At 44.0% G+C, this 17,572-nt stretch overlaps 1 protein-coding gene across 2 annotated transcripts in view; it reads left to right on the top strand.

The window, feature by feature from the left end:
- Nucleotides 1-6,584: 6,584 nt before the first annotated feature.
- The window catches only part of luzp1 (leucine zipper protein 1), a 45,214-nt gene continuing 34,226 nt past the window's right edge, over nt 6,585-17,572 (top strand). For both annotated transcript variants that reach the window (XM_084568887.1, XM_084568886.1), the window contains exon 1: nt 6,585-6,830. The gene's annotated coding sequence lies outside the window, so the exon portion shown is untranslated. The remainder of the gene's footprint in view (nt 6,831-17,572) is intronic.

Here is a 17,572-nt window from a genome sequence, read left to right as displayed (position 1 = left end):
TAAAAATTTATATGTTACAAATGGGTGAGTAAACAATCATATTTTATGCCAGAAATAAGGTCCAGGTTGTAAAAAACAGTAGTTCCCCTTTAATTAACAGGTATTCCATTTATGCCACAAAAGAAGGAAACAGCTTCCTAAAGATGTGTGTTCGTCATTGTGGTTGTTCTTCTTAAATCTGTTATCATTCTATCCACATCTGTAACCACCTATTCTGGATCCTATCCCAGGAGGTCACAGGGCGAAAAAGTGGGGTACGCCCTCAACAGGATGCTAGTCTGTCACTGGGCTAAAACAAAGAGACAGACGACCATTCGCAGGCACACATATGGACAATTTAGAAGCATTAATTGACCAAACATGTATGTGTTTGTGCTTTGGGAGGATGGAGGGGATCCTGGAGAAGATACAAGCGCGGGGAGAACATGCAAACTCTTCAGAGAAAGGCCCCAACCGAGAGGCATGTGCGAACCCAGAATGAGAACCTAAAGATAGCAGAATCTTTGGTTAATCCTAAATTAAAGCCCTCCCGATGAATTCTTACTGCCAGGTAAATTTCACATCAAATGAGACAAATGTGCAGTAATGCATTTCAACCACAAGGGGGAGGGAGAGACTAATAAAAGAGTCTTCTTCTGTTTCAAACTATGCACAGCAGGGGAGTGTGTTTAGCCAGCCTAAGTATCTGTGTGAACTGCATGAACCACCGCTCTTACTCTCTCTGTGCAGTTCAAAGCAGCACCCCCCCCATCTCTCTCTCTCTCTCTCTCCCTGTCTCTCTCTCTCTCTCTGTGGTGAATGTTTAATTCCAGCTCCTATGTACAAGCACACAACACGTCCTCCTCTCCCTGGTGCCGCAGTATAATTCCAAGATTAAGGTTAACGAGCCTCCCCAACCTTATTGCTGTTATTATGGCTTGGCAGTGGAACAAGACAGCAGAGCTTTTTTCGGTGGTTGTGCCCTGCATGGCTGCCAGACGTGCTGTGCCATTGCTGGGTACGCAGGCTCGCACCGTAAAAAAACCCCTCTTTTTCACATGCAACTTGCTGCTCATGGTTTGGGTGTGGATTGAAAAGATTCCACTGAGATTTGTCTTGGTCGTGAAATGGAAGGCGGTTTATGTGAGATGTGGTTTCGGTTTTAACGTACTGTAGGTACTGGGTGCGGGTTGTTTTTGAGCCGTGCTGTATACACCAGTGCCTTTCTGTTTGGAGTTTGTATGTTTTCCTAGTTGTTTCGTGGGTTTCTTCTGGGGGCTCTGGTTTCCTACCGCAGTCCAAAGGCACGCAGGTTGGGTTAAGTAGCCAATCTAATCGCCCATCTGTGTGAATGAGGATGGTCGTGTCTGTTTGTTGGTCCTGTGACTGACTGATGACCTGCTCAAGTTGTGTCCCACCTCAACTTCACAGTGATAACTCCCAATCCAAGCAAAAGCTAATGGATAGAGAAGGCAGAAACAAGCAACCTTTTATTATTAACACTGAAAAAAGTGACATATTCTTGCTAACTGTGCTATTTTTTAACATATTGGCAACTCGCTGTGTATACCCCTCTCATATCTGTATGGCAATTATTAGTCTGGAACTAAAAAGCCATAGCCTTTGCTTACTTTAGCGCAAAGATTGCACACAGCTAGCTTGTTTTGTATGTGAAGGGTTTTAATTGTTTGCGGATAATGCCATGCTAGCTGTTTCCCCTAGTTTCCAGCCTTTGCGCTAAGCTAAGCTAAGCTAACTGCTGGATGTACAGACCTGCAAGCTGCATCAGCCTTTAAGCCAAATCAGCGCTGCTTCCTTTTAATGAAGACCTAATGGAAAAAGGCATTATAAGCATTATAAAGATTAGCCTATACTTATACTCAAATGTATAACCAGTTGTTTCCAGATTATAAAACAAACTCATTTAGGTCAGTTAACTTACATTTTTAAAGCGCCGCGAAAACCTGCCATTGAACCAGCTTGAGAGGTTTTATAGCAAAATGTTAACTTCTAATACAGACATTACAGGTTTCACCAGAAAAAAAAAAAAGTTCAGCTCATAAATTCTTTCACAGTCTTCACACCTTCCTCTGGCTGTGAGCCTTGATTTCATTTCTCAGGTTGAGTCCTATGTATGCGGTCTTTAGACAGATCAGAAGAAGAAGAAAAAAAAAAAATCTGATGCAGATTCATGCAGGTGATCGCTGCAGATGTCCCGCACCGCTGTACAGGCCAGTCCAAAGAATCTTTCCTCTCGGGGAGTGGTAGCACTTTCAGTCCAGGTGTGCAGAGACAAAGAGGAGGAATGCAGCTCGTAGCTTTTTTTTTTTTTTTTCATGGGACTACTTTTTGCCTGGAAGAGCTATATAGTCAGGAGTCATGGAGGGACACAGGAAGGGAGGGTGCTGCCCGTGTGGAGCTCTTCTCGTCCCATTAACACCTTTTCACAGTTGTTCCTTCACCTCCGCTTGACCTTGAGGTGCTTTGCCTCTGGCAAACATGAAAGCAGGGTATTTTACACGAGATGTTTTATTATAAGGGGAGGCCCTGCGCTCGGGCTTCTTGAGGCGAGCTGAAAGAAAATATGATTTTGAGATTGATAAAAGAAAAGCTACTAGCAGAGTGGGACGTGAGAGTCTAGGTCTCTCTCAGGCAGATTTACTGCATGCCAGAGGCTGAGGATTGAGGAATGTCCCCCTGCAGTGAGATAGAGAGGGCCATGGGAGGGTGAACAGACAGGCCGAAACATCTGTACTTCAAGATGATATAGGACCTGACAGCAAGACCAAGCTTTTTTTTTAATACTTATCAAAGGATTTCAGAGCCCTCCCTCTCTCGTGGGACATGTGTATTTCCAGATCAAGACGTAACTACCTCAAGTACAGGAACTGAAGTCAACTATAACTGATTTAACTGGAAAGAGACATCTGACATGACAGTATTATACAAGCGGGGCTGTCTGTGGAAATGGTTCATTCAAAAATGCGTCTGATGGCACTGGATAAGCTCATGTTTCCCTACATGACAAGCTGCCCCACATTTGGATCCGTCAGGGCTCCAGCTGTTTAAATACTGCACACAGCCCACTCTGAGCGGACAGTGAATTATGCACTTTAATCCTTATCCCTGCTGTAAAAAGGACACAAAGTAGGAAAGCTCCAGCGTGAGCCATACTGTGGCATAAAATCCCCCCACTTTGGTCTCATTTTGTTCCTTACATGCTCGTTTTGGTGTCAAAGGAATATTGTCAGGTGACTATTGACCTACGCACTGCACTCTGTACTATTGGCTGCTTGTAATTTTGGTGATCTGCACAGGATTATTGGAGATTATCTGTTGCTGCAACCCCTGCAAGCCACTCTGGATAAGATAAAATACCTAAATATGTGAAACGCAAGCAGCCAGACTTACGTGGGCTCCCTCTTTAAAGAAGCTCTATCTTTTAGATAATTATATTTTGTGCTTTTCATCTCGGAACAAACAAGTTAATGTTTCTGGCTGGTGAAGGATGTTTGTTATTAGGAAGGATGTTGGCTAGAAACCTGCTCTTCCTGAAACAGCTTGTCTGTGTGTGCCACAGTATTGCAACGTTGGACTCCCTTATGCGTCAGTCTACGCAGTGCATTCAGCTTCATATCATTTGATGCATTAAGGCGAATTCCCGAAGCGACAGAAACTTGTCTGTGCATGAGCCAAACCCCTCAAGATGGATGAAATATGACCGATACACATGCTTATGAAAAGCGGCCTGGCTTTACTTATAAGACAACTCACTGCTTGTATTGCCAAGCTGGATTTTTTGGTGCTTTGTGTCTGCTATAGAACAAGGGTCGTTTTAATGCGCAAAGTAGACCAGTAGCTCTAAAACCTGAGGAGCAACCTCGTGTCTCTCGCTCTCTCTCTCGTGCGTGAAAAAATAAAAAAACACAAGGAAGGTTTATTCAAAAATATATTGGCACTTACATGTTCCCATACACCTGTGCTTAGCTTTCCTCCTGTGGCATTCAGGTGTCTGGGCATGCCCGGTTCTGCTTTCGGCCTCTGAAAGGATTTCATTTCCCCTTTGATTACTTGGTACCTGTGGTATCTTTCCACACCTGGAGAGAGTGACAGCATTATTTATGCCTCTCTTAGCGCGTTATGTCGAGTGATATGACTCGAATGGGAGAAAGACAGAGAGGTATGGTTAATGAGTGGGAAACAAAAGCTTGACTGAAGGAGTGACTCATATCACTCAGTGAGAGGCTTGAATGTCCATTAAATTTGTTTTTGATCCTCTCTTACTTTTGTACCCAGGCAGTGTAGATAGCAGCGTGGCTGATAACGCAGCAGCTTTAAAATGACAACAGTGTTTATGCAGTGTTTTGCAAGGATTAATCTAAAGTGTGAGTGCGTGTGCGTGTCTACGTGGGCGAGACATCACCTGGCTGGTAGACTGCCAGTCACATTCATAGGCGTCAACAGGTACTTTATCATCTCACCAAAATAATTTTCACTGTTATGCAACTCTAAGTCAATGACACACGGTGAAGAATTTACTGCATAATCATGCTGCAATAACATAGTTAACAATGCACCTATGTTCCAGTTATGAAAATACCTAAAGTGCTCTTGAAGTAGGTACACTCGCCGGCAGCATTAAAGATACACACACCCTGGTGGAGTCATGCTGTGGGATGGCACCAATTGATCCACGTTTCTGTCTTGGAGGTCAGGAGCTGCTCTGGTTTTCGGCTCAGGGGATGAAGATGTTTTGAGCGTAGGCTGGTTCGAGCTGCTAAACGACCCAGAAACACCTCCAACATTATCCAGCACCACAGACCAGAACACAGACCAGATGGGCATTAAATAGCAGCCATTTAAAACATATTACTGATTGTAGTCAATGTTGTACATTTAAAATTAAAGCAGCAGCTGAAGAAACTAGAAGAATAGATGTTTGCTTTAAAGTTGCTGGTAGTACGCTCCAGACGGTCCAGGAATATGCAATGTTTGAGTGAAAGAAGTTCCCCTCTGATATATTTCAGGTGTTAATGGCAGTGTGTTGAAATCTAAATGGTGGCATAATAACATTATGACCAATGACAGGTGAAGTCAATAACACTGACCATCTTGTCCTGCTGGGAAACTTTTGGACCTGGCATTCATGTGGTTGATACTTAGACATGTACCTCCCACCTAGACCAGACACAAACCAGACACTCCCACCCCATAGCAATGACACTCATTAATGGCAGCAGCCATCCCCAGCAGGATGCAGCCTGACACAGGCATTCATACAAAAACAGTTTGGCAACAACTCACAAGGTGTTGACCTGGCCTCCAAATTCACTAGATCCCAAACTGATCAAGTATCTGTGGGATGATCCATAGAGGCCCCTCCCCTCAACCCATAGGACCCAAAGAACAAGTCAGATCATATTCAGCAAATCCAGAGAAGCCGAGGATCCTTTAGGATGTTGTCAAGTAAGGGCCTAGGTTCAGTGCATGCATTTTGAATATTTTTTTCTCCCATACAAACTCCTCCTTTTAGAGGGAAGAAGTTATTCATTGTTGCATAATTTGAATAATTGTCCATTGCAGCTATTTTATTGTGGTAAGCTGCACTATAACTTTTGGACCTGGCACTCATGTGGCTGTTACTTAGTAGCACCAACCCAGACAAGACCAGACCAGGCGCCCCCACCACATAGCAATGCACTGAACCTAGGCCTTTACTTGACAATATCCTAAAGGACCCTCAGCTTCTCTGGATTTGCTGAATGTGATTTGATGTGTTCTTTGGGTCGTATAGGTTGAGGGGAGGGTTGTCTGTGCATCATCCCACAGATACTTGATCAGTTTGGGATCTAGTGAATTTAGAGTCCAGCTCAACACCTTGTGAGTTGTTGCCAAACAGTCTGTGTGACACTCTTGAATATTTTTTCTCCCATACAAACTCCTCCTATTAGAGGGAAGAAGTTATTCATTGTTGCATAATTTGAATAATTGCTCATTGCACCTATTTTATTGTAGTTAGCTAGTTTTTATTTGCACTATACAAATAAAACAAGACAGTGGCGACCTTTCCCCCCTGCCACGATATTTCACAGGACAGGCGGTTAAAGATGAATGAAACAAAACAAGCGTATAGGGCTTTATAATGCGACTGTATCACTGCTGAATAGCTATTAGTTGGCTTTGAAAGTCATGCAAGATTGAGTTTATGATGACTTTATGGTGTGTCCTTCTGTCCTTCTTATCCTTCTGTCTCTAACTGTGATACAGAATGATAAGTATGATCTTAATGCTATTTTATAGCTTTAATAGTTTTACTAAAATGGAGCTTTATAAGAGATTTAATGGGATTAATTTGTGTTTTGGTAAGGAAGGAGAGAGTCCTCACCGGCCAGACTGGCTTATGTTATACTGCTATGTGGGAGAGAGAGAGAGAGAGAGAGAGAGAGAGAGAGAGAGAGAGAGAGGCGGGACCTGGGAAGGGCGTTCTCTTTGCGGTCAGACCGGGCAGAGTCATCCCGAAGGGGTGGGTCCTCCGGCGGCAGAAAAGGAAAACCCACCTTTTTTCATTGTTAAGGACGCAGTGGAATGTGATGGTTTGACTTCAAACGGACCAGGGAGGGGGATATCCGAGAGGAAAGGACCAGCGAAAGCGATTGAGGGAAAGGGGGAAACCGAAGAGAAGCGGTCCCCCCCCTGTCTCCTCCAACTCTCTGGTCTTGTCTGAGAATATGTGGATGAACTTGTCCTGGCCGTGTCGGCTGCAGTAGCGCGAGTCCCACCGTCCGCATGAGCCGTGTGAAGTTGTGGATTTACCGTAGCTGTTTTCTGACCCTTTCGTCGGAGCCGCTGAGGTAAAGCTTTACATTTTACTTTTATTTTCTTGCGTGGGTTTGTGGTGTGAAAGACCGTGTGTGTGTGTGTGTGTGTGTGGATTCAGGCAGCGGCTTCCTGAATTGGGGCTCAGGCAGTCGGGACTGCAGAAGTCTAAACTGCGGCAAGTTTTTCAGCCCTCCTCCTCCTCCTCCTTCTCCTCCTCCTCCTCCTTCTGCTGCTGCTGCTGCTCTCCCCTCGGTTTGAAGCCAAGAGGAAGCATCCAGGTCTGCGGCTAAAAACCTCAGGTGGTTACAATGTAGCGGTGCGCACACATTTCACGTCTTATTTTGCGCAGTTTTCCTACGCCGGCTGCATATTTGTTGCGCGTTTTCTTGTAACAGTAACGTCAATGTTTTTACGCAGCTTCTTCCATCCAACTGTAGTTAAGAATATGGAGTAAAAAAAAAACAACCTGAAGCTGCTTTTTGGTGTTGCAATGTTTTGGTTTCAAGATAGTCTCTTGTGGTTTTCCCCTGCTTTTAAGTAGTAGGGGATTTTAAGGTACTTTTTCTTTTTTGTTGTTGTTGTTTCAGTTTCTTCTTTTAACATTTGTTATCAGCGACATGCTAGCATGTTAAATGTTTGTACCGAGCTATGGAGGCGCTCCGGCACATATTTATCCCCAAAACCATGTTACCAAAAAGCAGAACATCTACTTTCACGTCAACACAAGTTATGCATGTTTACAGAAATAATTTATTGTGTTACGAGTGAAACTGACCTTTGTTTATGGTAACCGCTGTTCTTATTTTAGTACGTATTTATTTTTATTGGCCCTATTATCGCGAGACTCTAAAGGTCATAATTAAGCACTAAACTCACTGTTATTAACCAAGTGTAGCTCACACTAGGTGAATATTAAACTGATTTTACATTAAGTAGGGACTAGTCCCAGTTTGATATTTCACAGTTTGGGATTATTAAAGCATCTATCTATCTGTCTGTTTACTCTTTAATGTGTTGTACTGTTTAAATCAGTTCATTGTTTTGAATTGTGCTCATGTTCCTGTGTGCCTTCAGTTATGGACAACCTCTGCCTAAAAGAAATTAAAAATTAAAGCTAGTTCTGTATAAAATATGGTTAATTAAGGTACATTTAAATGACTGGACTGGACGAAATCAAGCGTTTTGCGGAGTTTTCTTTACGTTTTATAGACTAAATGACACATTATAGCTAAAGTAGACATCCAAGTCCTGTTTGAGTGTCCTTATACTTGTGCGTGTCTGTTTCCCTTTCACATGTGATGGAATTCTATAGACGCACGAAAACAAGTTGGCGGAGGTGAGGTCTGAACAGTATGTGCCCTGTGCCTGTGCTCCCTCGACAGAGAGTGGGTGTGTAAACAGCAGAAAAAGGTAGTTGTAGTGGTGGAGCACTAATCTGCCAGGTGGGGCTCGTAAAGAGCAGCACGGGGAGGGAAGGAGATGGAGGGGACCTGCCTTGACCTGTTTCAGACAAGAAGGAGACAAAAAAAATAAAAAATCCCTGATGACTTTCCAGTAAGGCTCGCCCTCCCAGCCAGCTGTAGATTATACCAGCTGAGCTACCGGCCTGCGCTGCTGCTGCTGCGAACATACTTTCCTCCTGGACGGGGCTCAGACACTTGGTTGGAAGCGTGTCGTGGCGGTAGATGTGCGAAAAGGGTTTCCTTTGGTATTCTGGTTGGGATTATTGCACCGCAAGTGGAGGGAATGTCTGCAGTTTGTGCTGTCAGTTTGGAAATGGTGAGAGAAAAGGGAAAATCAAATGAGAGTAGCAGCAAAGTGAGATATCTAAATTTCCCCCTGATTACCGCCTGATCTATGCATTTCCAGCCCCGAGTTTGTTTTGGTTCAGTTCGCTCTCAGGAGGAATAATTCCCAGCAGATGCCCTCTTTGACCTCCTTCCGTGAACATGATTGCTCAGCACAGTAATAGATGTTAATGTTGACACAGCAGGAGCCACCACCACCACCTGTTGTTACAGCAACTTAATGCCAAGAAGTGAAAGTTACACAAAATGTTTGCACCACGTCCTGTTGAGGAGTTGTCGCCTGCCATACAAAGTAATAATCATACCTCTCCTCTTTTATGACCTGGTCCGTACCACGCATGATTGGTTTTCCACTCCGCAGAGCGCTGCGACCGCCCAATGAAACTGCCTGCACTGCTTTGGGTGAAACCAAAAACTAATCATTATGGGTGTCCAATAAGGGTAATTATCAGACTAAGCACTGGACCTGGGGATTACGGAGTGGCTAAATGACTGCTCTGGGGATTAAATTAAAATATTGAGGTTTTCTGCCTGGGAGAATCAAACCGCTGAGAATGTCAAAGCCCAGCCTGTCGGTGGTAATATTACTGCCACTCCGCACTTTAAGGTTTATGTACAGTCCCTCCTGTTAGTTTAGTAGGATCACACATCAGTGTGGAATTACAGGACACGGACACTGACGTCATGCGCTGCAAGTGCATGGAAATGAGAATAGATATTGTTGTTGCTTAGGTGGAAGGAAAAATGTGTCCAGCGATCGTCGGATATTATTTCAGCGATCGGCCTTTTGTCGAGCAAAAAATGTGAAGTTGTGGGATAGAGCTACCAAAAAATGGCTGAATGGCTGACATTATTATTTGATGAATTTCCCACCTATCTAAACTTATCAGTCAGTTGCTTTAGTCAGCAAAGAGAAAAGCTATTTTAAATGTTATGTCAAATTGTTCACCCTCATAGGCACGAAATGGAAAAAGAAAATTCAGCACAAACACACGAGCAGACGAATGCATCTTAACCTATACACTCTAACAAACTGTAATGGATAGCTCTGATAGAATTAGGGCCGGATGGTGTTGGCGTTGGTTATTATTAGTAGTACACCCTTGCTTTAACCCGCTCACCCAGGAATAGAGCAGCGGAGGATGCAGAGTGATGTTGCAGGCCGGGACCTCCTTGAAATAGCTCCGATGAATCATGATCTCTCTTGGAGCCTTGTGTTAAAACCCACACACACACACGCACACACACACACACACACACACTTACACAGCCTTGAGTTTTAATCCTGTGTATTTTGTGAGAACGCAATAAACGGTCCAGTATCCGGGACAGAGGCTGCTGTTGACAATACGCAGGCCAGCTGGAGCTGATGATGTGTATTAGCAGACTTGCAGGACGATGGCCTAATGCCATAAAGACGCTTGTCTGAGTCCTCGCAGATACTGTGTATACTCTATCTGTGGGGGGGGGGTGTGAGAGAAAATCAACTTGCAGGTATTCTGACAGCTAATACATAGTTAATTTCTCTTTGATTTGTTGCTGTGTTAACTTTATTTGGATACGTTGAGGTTTCCAGCTTTTTGGGTTAATATTCCTACACTAGACCATTACGTAACACTGAAAATGAAAATTTATTGCAGCACGACCGGTTTGTGCTCGCTTCTGTACACGTCAACAAAATATTCTGCCCATATTTTGAAAAAAAAACCCCAAACTGTTCAAATGGCCAGTGCAAATGAAGTTCCCACTGATATTCCCGTTCAAGTGCATCAGAGGGTGCCACCGGTGGCGGACTTCTTCGCCATGTAACCACTGGGTTGTTTATACGTTCAACCAGCTTCTGGCAAAGGGCGACATTTCAATATTTACATACATACAAAAACTTGGCAAAATTCAGAGTCATTCATAGTGTTTAAAAGCGGGTATTTTTATCCTTGCAACCATAAATTAAGGCTTTTCTCTTGGGCGTGCAGCTCTTTCTCAGCCTTGCAGTGTAGTTGGTTTGTGCACAACTCGGAGAGCTGACGGAAGACAGTCAGGAGGCCATGTGCGTATTCAGAATGCAGCGTTTACATAGAATATCTAATGTCTTAATTGACAAAAAGGTCTAATTCTGAATATCTACGCAATTGACATGACTAGTATCAAATTTATAGTATTGTCATATTTGTAAAATATGCATAGCAACTTATCCTTTCTTTTTATCCTACTGCACTTTCTCCTTTTCTTTCCTCTCCTCTCCCTGGCCGCCCTCCCTGGCAGCTTTCTTAATCAGCTGTGGGCCAGTTAACAAGGCAGGACTCTACTGCGAGTCCTACTGTAGCTCAAACTACTTGAACTCTCCTGTGTATTCGTGGGTCTGCCGTGTGTCTGTGCACGCATTTCTGCATCCTCAGGCACTTTTGCTTGGTGCTGTTCCCATCAATGTAGATCTGTCATCAGATACTAGACGCCGAGAGTGTCAGTCGCTCAACAAGCAGTAGCCCGGAGTACATTTCAGCTTCAGGCGTTCGCACGACTCACTCAGGCTCTCATTAACACATGCACTGACACAGTGATATGTGCTCTCACTCCCTAAGAATTCCACGCTCCGGCAGGATTGGGTCCTGTCCATAGGCCCTCTTCTCTGTGTGAGTGGGAGTGTGAATGAATCCGCATCGTTTGTGCCCTGAAACATGCCAATCAGCCTCATTACCAACTGCTTTGTTGTTGTTCTCTATTATGTGATGCATTGACACCTAGTGAGGACCAACAGATTTATCATGGAGACTATTTTTCGTTTTAGGGTGCAGGTGCTTGTGACTGTATAAAACATTTTAATATGAACAATGTTTTTAATACAAAACTATTAAAATTCTGCTTCATTATGATTTGAATTTAGAGCTATATTTAGTTTTTTTTGGAGTGAGGTTATATTATTTACCTTATGAAGTTTCAGCTGAACGGTAGCTGTTGCATTGCTCTTGTTGACGCTACCAGACTCCATTGACGAAAACTGTAATTTGACCTCACTGAACACGATTGTTGCTAGACTAGTGCTGTGTGACTTTGGTGTTAGCAAACAAAACAAATCAATCGAGGCAGAAGTAGATGAGCAACTCCTACGTTCTGCACGATAAAATAACTCTTTCTGTTAATGGAGTCTGGTGGCTTTGAAGGAAGCGTAAATTGATACCTCACTTTTCACTTAAAACAAACTAAACCAAAAGTCTCCCATCGCCTGACAACCTCTCCTGGCTGTGTTTTGCAGTTTGCGTTATGGGGCAAGGTTTTGTAACGCTGCCTTCCCTTTAAGCAGTTTTTTTGCCAGACTGGCATTTCTGGAATTTATTGAACTGTGAAAGATTTCTATTGAGTTGCTGGGTGCTTATCAGACATGTTACATGAGCAGGTGGTGGTGGTGAAACGGGAAGGTATCGATGAGCTCTGTGTGAGTACTGTCTGTGAGACATTCACTGAAACTTGTTGATGGTGACCCAGGAAGACACATTTCTATTTCCTTGTATTCATCCTTGAAGAAATCCACAAAAAAAAAAAAAAGGTGGGAGTTGATAACAGGTCTGCACAGTGCTGTGGTGGTTAGGACTGATGTCGCAGAGCAAGAAGGTTCTGGGTTCGAATCCAGGCCCACTGAGGCCTCCTTTCTGTGTGGAGTTTGCATGTTCTCCCTGTGTTTGCGTGGTTTCTCTCCGGGCACTCCAGCTTCCTCCCAACGTCCAAAGACATGCTCGTTAGGTTAACTGGTGATTCTAAATTGGCTGTAGGTGTGGGTGTGGTTGTCTGTCTCTCTGTGTTAGCCCTGTGATGGACTGGCGACCTGTCCAGGGTGTACCCCGCCTCTGGCCTGATGACAGCTGGGATAGGCTCCAGCGCCACCAGGTACAGGCTCATAGCAGATTAATACTCCACTATCTGACTTAAACTGCCTCCTCATCTCAATCTCTGAACACCGTACCCCATAATCAAACAGCCGGCCTCTGTTGACCATGTGCATCTTAAACTATGGGATGTAACTAACCAGAGGAAAAAATAAACCATCATCTGGTCTTCATTTTGTCTTCCCAACCTTTCACCACACTATCAAAGAGCACATAGAAAGATCTAGGTAGCCCATGGATGCTACACCACAATGCAGTCGTCTCTTATTTGTGGTTCAAGTGTTTTTGAGCATTTTTCCAGCTTTTGCCTCCTTTTACTTCCAGCTCTGTAACTTGCGGTGACCGTGAATCAGTTAGTTTAGTCTTCGGACTCTACAGGGAAGCATTTCTCACGTGAGTCATCTTTTGAAGTCTCTCGCCTGTCTCTTTTTTTTCCTGCTTTCCCTGCAAACAATAACACCATTATCTGTGAGTATAACCTCACAGCAGTTCACCAAAGGTGCAATAAAGGTGGTTTTTATGCCTTTTTAGTTGATACAGCATTTTTCCCTTTAAGCTGTCTCTGTGTCTCACAGTTTATTTAGCAAAGCACTCCTGCCAAGAATGTGTTGGTGGCTGTTGGATGTATCCTGATAGCTGCAGGTGATAAGTCCTCTAATGTTTAATCGGTAGCCCGGGCAGGCCAGCTGCCCCGCGTGGCTGGAGTTTGGACCACGTTGACTAATAATGTGGGTCGCTCTGCTTCTGTGTTTGTGTTTTACATGCTTCCAGATTGACCTGAAACACAACTGTTTCCTCTTAGTTTGGGGATTTTTTTCATTTTCTTCTTCCAGCTTGTTCCTGTGTGGGATTTGGGTTTCTGCTGCACATTTCGGGCCAACAACAAGTTGTTTAACAGAACGTCCCCTGTGCGCCTGTTTTGTTCCCGCACTGTACGGGCTTCTCAAAAATGGCTCGATCTCGGAGCAAAAGAGGAAAGAAGTGCAAAAGGAAACACACTTCAAAAGCATGTAGGAGGCACAGCAAGGCAGAGGGAAGGAGGGGAGGAAGGGACTGAGGCGTTTTAACAGGGGAGAGCTAAAGTTAAGACATTACTTGTAAATTCCTCAGACGCTTTTTTTTTTTTTTTAATTATTTTTTTAGGTGTTTTCCTCATCAACTGGCCAATATTTCCCGGCTCCCCTTCCGATTGTTATCTTGTCTCACTCTCGCTCTTTCTCGTCCGCCTCGCCAAAGAGGAGACCCCCACCCCCTTTTCCTGTCACTCCCGCCTGGTCCAGGAGTATTTTTGGAACTTAATGAAAAGAGAAATCTGAACCGCTTACCCTTAAAAGGCTTGTCTGGGTCAGCTGGGTGGAAACTTGTGTTATTAATGTCCTTAACATTTTCTACGTGAGTGGGTCATCTGTGATTATAAGTTTGTGTGCGTTCTGTGCTGTGTGAAAGCGCAGGAATGCTGTGGGTTGAGCGGGAAGGGGGGGGTGGCTAGAAGGGAAGGAGGGTGGGCTAGGAAACAGGGCTACGTCTTCAGGAAAGGAGGGGGGTCAGGGGCATATTTGGCATATTTCAGGAGCCATTCCAGTCTGGTTCAAGATGTATTCTTCGTCCTGGAGATCTGTCCGAGCGGCCTGCCAGACAGACGGCGATCCAGGGAGAAGAAGAAGGTGAACGTCACGCTCTACTTCCTATCAGTCTCGTGAAGCTGGTGGTGGAGGGTGGTGCAGACTATCACCGTGTGCTGCCGGCCCAGGTGGTAAAAAGCCACCAACATACTGACACAGATGTCCGAACCTCCCCAACAAGTCTCTAACCTCAGTAATATCCATAAAAGGCTAAATGTTGAACCAAAGTCCTTCGCCCAGCAGCAGGGTTTGTATGTCTTGGGTACCATCAACTACAATTTAATGAGTGTTTATGTGTTTAGAGCTGTAATATGTCTCTTTCAACCTTTCCTCCGTTGCATTATAGTTACCGCTTCTCTCCCCTAGAATTTATTATGTTTCAGTCTGTTATTTGCAGTCGGATGGCTACTGACTGACGTGACAGCGGTTGGCAGGAGTTCGCTGCGGCGATATCAGTCCACTGCTCAGCAGAGGTCCGGTTCATCACCAGGTCGCAATAGTAGAGCTGTGTTTTTAACCCGGCCGCCCTTATTTAATGTCATTCTCAGTTGCTGAAACTGTCCAATTGTTCAATTTCATTTTCTTTAAAGAGTAAAAGTCTGTTTTTCAAATCATAAAAAAAACACAAATCAGTCATAAGAGAAAATCAAATCATTTGTGCTCAGACTGGTGCTGCTGTTTATGGGTCAGGCCCTCAGAGACGACATCAAATGTGCGTGGTGTCTTGTATTCTGCTTTTGATGCATTTGATGTTCTGATCCTATTATGGGAATGTGGATTAGGGGACCACTTCTGCGGAGAACAAATAAAGTTGCTCACAGATTTTATGAGCTTGTGAGTTTGGAACTGGAGGTTCGTGGAAAAGAATCCATCTGAACACATGCGGTAGGCAATGGGCATTTAAAACTGCAGTCTATCTCCACCATCAAAACAGCTGAGGGAAATCCTTTTATGAAGGAAATGCATCCCCCTCCAGCTGAATCCCAGGATGTTGGCAAATCCAAGATGCACTGAAACTGGAAACATGAGAATTTTATTTTCTCTAGTTTGTCGCTTTGTTTTACTCTTAGCTAGTCTCGTTTACTGCAGCGTAATGGACATTGTGTGCTTTTCTGGTAAAAAATAAAATAAAAATCTAGTTGTTTTCTAACATTTTTAAGATATTTCTTTTGAAAAAATGGTCAGCCTTTTGAATTACAGCTGCACTAGTTTGGTATGAAACCAGTCCCTCTGTATTGGCTCTGACCGGCTGCCAAACCAAAAGAAGCAGAAATAACTTGCCATAAAACGACCTCTTGTTGTTTTACACTTTGGTTTTTGACTAACCAAACAACATCTAATGTGTTAATGATTAATTTTGTCACTCTGGGACAGAGCTGGGCTATCTGTTTCCTCCTGTTGCCACTTTGTGCTACACAAAAACAACTGGCTGCCACCTGTAGTCTTGAATTTAATGGATTGAAATGAGAATCACAAATACATTATAGTCTTTATGCCTTGTTAGTAACTCCCCAGCCCCTATTTTATGGCACATTAGTGCTTTAGCAAATGCTTTACTATCCTGCTGATGATATTTATTAACACTGACTGGATAAATAGAGAAATATAGGTTGCTCTGTCCCAGTTTTTTATTTATGTGTCCCACAGCAACTATATTTGTGTATCAGATTCTTTACACTGTGAGACTCTCTGAGTAAGACAAGACAGCCAAGTAAAAAATAGATGAATGTAAAATTCTTAGAGGGAGAGATCGTGCAAGGAGCTGCTTCTATAACAATCCTGAGACAAGGAGGAGAATTTGAAGAGTAAGTGTGTCACCATCTGCAAGGAAGGCATTCACAAAATCCATTTCAGCTGAAGTACAGCGTAGCGGCGTGCATCCGGTGTGCGTGGGTGTGGATGTTTGTTCATCTGATCATGTGTGACTCTGTCAGCCCGGTGTTGGATCTTCACGTGCTCTTCCTTTGCATGGGATGTTTTTAACTCTCGCACTTCAGCCGTGCGAGGCACGTACACGGCCTCGCGTCCACACACACACACACACACACACACTCGCTCTCTCACACACTCCTGTCCGACCTGCTCCGAGCCTCGGGTCTGCAGGGCGGCTCTCAAAATAAAATTCCTCCTGCAGATTATTTTTCTTGTGATCAGAAAATATACATGTTCTCAGAGAGAGGAATGTCCGGACGCCATGGTAACCTGGCTGTTCCACACTCCCCCCCCCTCTTCTGTTTCACTCCTCCTTTCTACATGTTAACATCTTATTATGAGAGCTGTGCAGTAGGTAAATGTAATACAATTCATTACACTATTCTTATTTTAACACTTATCTCCTCCCAGAGACATCCAAGTACTAGCAAGAGTTTTTGTAGCTTTCATCGCTGTGGTGCTGATGCTTGCAGACCCCGACTGTGAGTCTATTTTCAGGCTCTTTCCCCTCCTTTCTACCCTGTTCCCCCCCTCTTCTCTGGTCTGTTTTATTTTGGAGGAGATCACTGCTTTTTGTTAAGGGCAGCTGAGGGCTGGGGTTGCTGGTTTTCCCCTCCATGCCAGCGTTGCTTTTGGACGTCCTTCTCATGCTAGCTGCCCCGACCAAGGGAAGTGAAGCAGCACAATGCTGCTACGGCGAGGCCGTAAAAATAGACTTGCTAAAGTGCAGCTTTTGCTTCAAGAGTCATGAAGCCCTTTTATGTTGTTATGAGTTTTATGTAGTAAGTGGGAGTAGGAAAAGGAAGAAATGTGGCCGGGTAGAACAGAAGCTAACAGTTATTTTTGGCCACGTTTGCATTTTATTGAACAATTTGATGGTGCACACAGACAGACATACATACAGGAAATAAGGGGAGAAGGTATGACAAACTCAAACCTCATTAATGAACAGCTGATTCAGTAACTTTTTAGGTAACCTAAACACATTCAATGTCTCTCAGTTATTACACATCTAGACTCCCATTTACTTGCATTAAAGAAGGCAAACGTACACAGCAACTCAGGCATCGAGTCATCACCTCAACACGTCCCTTCATCTGCCTTCCACTTCTTTCCTCTGTTGTTAATTTTGTTTTACTGGTCACTGCTCTCTTATCACTGGATAATGCACTTCCTGTGTAATCCTCAAACGTGTGGCTTACCCTTGTGTGAGGCGTATGTGCTACGTGGACGCATTCAGACACGGGAACCTCACAAGAATCCCATAACACTCCCCAAGTCCCTGAGTGGCTCATTTGTGCGCCCTGGAACATTATGGAATACCAGGCATATTTTATGATCCAACCTTCAGCCGGCTCCTTCTCTCTCTCTGGGTTTATTTGTGAAGCTAAGCCGGTCTGGCCATTCGAGCCTCCGTCCCTCTCCAGCAGAATACCTAAACATTGCATTTAATTTGGCTGACGCCTTTTATTCAGACCAGAGCAGCTTGTGTGTAACCAATTAAAATTTTGTGAACTTGAGGCCGTGATTTGCC

This window comes from Chelon labrosus (assembly GCF_963514085.1).
Source record: "Chelon labrosus genome assembly, chromosome: 20".
Taxonomy (NCBI): Eukaryota; Metazoa; Chordata; class Actinopteri; order Mugiliformes; family Mugilidae; genus Chelon; species Chelon labrosus.
Note: the sequence above shows the minus strand (reverse complement) of the source record. Positions and strands in the feature narration are given on the sequence as shown.